The sequence below is a fragment of the Ursus arctos genome, unplaced genomic scaffold (assembly GCF_023065955.2).
Source record: "Ursus arctos isolate Adak ecotype North America unplaced genomic scaffold, UrsArc2.0 scaffold_1, whole genome shotgun sequence".
Taxonomy (NCBI): domain Eukaryota; kingdom Metazoa; phylum Chordata; class Mammalia; order Carnivora; family Ursidae; genus Ursus; species Ursus arctos.
The window spans coordinates 108,957,478-108,959,856 of NW_026622763.1; positions in this window are offsets into that span (position 1 = coordinate 108,957,478).

Sequence of the window (2,379 nt, forward strand, 5' to 3'; positions counted from 1 at the left end):
GCGTGGCTCCAACGGCGCCAGTCTTTCCACTGGACAGGTGTGGAGAGAGGTCTCTGGTGTCTCTTCCTCTTAATTCCCTCTCCAGATACAGTCACACTGAGGGTTAGGGTTCAACCTATGAATCTGGGGGAATAGTCGGTCTGTAGCACTCGCCTACTTCCAGAAGAATCTGCTGGGCACATGAATGCCCGACTAGGCTTCATTTCCCAACCCCACTTGCACTTACATGTGACCACGTAGCTGAGCACCGATGAAGTGTGAGTAGAGGTGGTGTGTGCTCCTTCAGACAGCAGGTAGCCCTTTGCAACCAGGCCTTGACTGTGCTGATGATGACAAAACTCCCTGGGGACAGACACCATGCTGGAAGGAATCTGGGCTCCTGTGTGACCCGGTGAAGCATGGTTGCTGCCCCCTGGACTATTCACGTTGGGACTGTTGCACAAGAAATAAAATTTTGTCCTTTCTAAGCCACTGGAGTTTGGTTGGGTTTCTTTGTGTTAGACTGGCTTAGCCTTCCCCTAAAGCACTGTTTCTGAGTTGGTGGACATTTTGATTGTCACAACTTGGGGGGTGCTAACTGTATCCGGTGAGTAGAAGCCAGGGATGCCATTGAGCATCCTACAAGGCAAAGGACAGTACTCCCACCCAGCAAAGAGTTTTCTGGCCCAAAATATCAACAGTGCTGAGGTTGAGAAGCCCAGCCTTTTTTTTTTTTTTAAGACTTTACTTAATTATTTGAGAGAGAGCATGAGTGGGGTGAGTTGCAGAGGGAGAAGCAGGCTCACCGCTGAGCAGGGAGCCCAACATGGGGCTCCATCCCAGGATCCCAGGATCATGACCTGAGCTGAAGGCAGAGGCTTCACCGACGGAGCCACCCAGGCGCCCCCAAAACCCTGCTCTTAAGTACATTGCAATTAAAGGAAACCATAAAGGAGTCCTCTCTCTGGTCGTTTCTAGAACAGGGTCTTTGTAAGAGAATTCATCAGTTTTCTTACATGAATGAAAGAAGACAAACTGCTATCTAGAAGTTATTCCCAATATCTGATATATGAAGGGCCATTAGTCTTAATTTTTTTAATTTAATTAAATTAGCCAACATATAGTGTATCATTAATTTTAGATGTAGTGTTCAATGATTCATCAGTTGCGTCTAACACCCAGTGCTCATCACATCACGTGCCCTCCTTAATTACCATCACCCACCTCCCTTCCAGCAACCCTCAGTTTGTTTCCCGGAGTCAAAAGTCTCTCATGGTTTGTCTCTCTCTGATTTCTTTTTCTTTTAAAGATGAAGATCAGTTTTCTCATAGGTAATGGGTAAAGGACATAAAATGATAGAATTGCAAATAGCCAGTGGATATGGAAAAATATGTTTAGCCTAACTTAAAATCGAAGAAATACATGGGGCACCTGGGTGGCTCAGTCGTTAAGCGTCTGCCTTCAGCCCAGGGCGTGATCCTGGCGTTCTGGGATCAAGTCCCACATCAGGCTTCTCTGCTGGGAGCCTGCTTCTTCCTCTCCCGCTCCCCCTGCTTGTGTTCCCTCTCTCGCTGGCTGTCTCTCTGTCTGTCAAATAAATAAAATCTTTAAAAAAAAATCGAAGAAATACAAATTAAAACACAGGTTGGTTTTTTGGTTATTTTTTTTCTATCAAGTTAGTAAAGAGAAAAAGCCTGACAAAATCTAGGGTTGACAAAAGTGTAAAAACATACTTAGTGGAGTGTCAGTTGGTATAATTTTTTCCTTGGGCAATTAATTTAAAAGTATCAGCACTTAGAACACATAATACTTTGTGAACTCCTTTTTTTTTTTTTTTCTTTTTTTTAAGAGGTAGGGGAGCTGGAGAGAATCTTGAGCGGGTGCCACACCCAGCCTAAGCCCTACATGGAGATTGATCTCACCCACGACCCCGAGATCATGACCTGAGCTGAAATTAGGAGTCCAATGCTTAACCGACTGAGCCACCTAGGCTACCCAGCAGTTCCACTTCTAAGAATTTATGCCAAAGAACTAATAGGACAAGGTGTAAATTAGAGGTGGCCTCAATCCTTGCTACTCCTCCCATTGAGAGATGGGTTTAATTCCCCTCCCCTCAAATTTGGGTTGTCCCCAACAACTTGCTTGGTCAATAAAATGTAGTGAGATGTCTTGGGACTACCAAGGAGTGTTCACAAGTATTGCAGCTTCTACTGAGGCCTCCCGGAATTCTGGAAGCCCTGCATGGCCATGAACAGAGTACCGCGCTGGAGAGGTCCCATGTAGGCACCTGGTGCATAATGCCAATTAAATGCTACCTTCCAGCCACCCCAGTGACCTCTACAGTATTACATAGAACAAAAGAATCACCCAGCTGAGCTCTGCTGAAATGCATGACTCAAA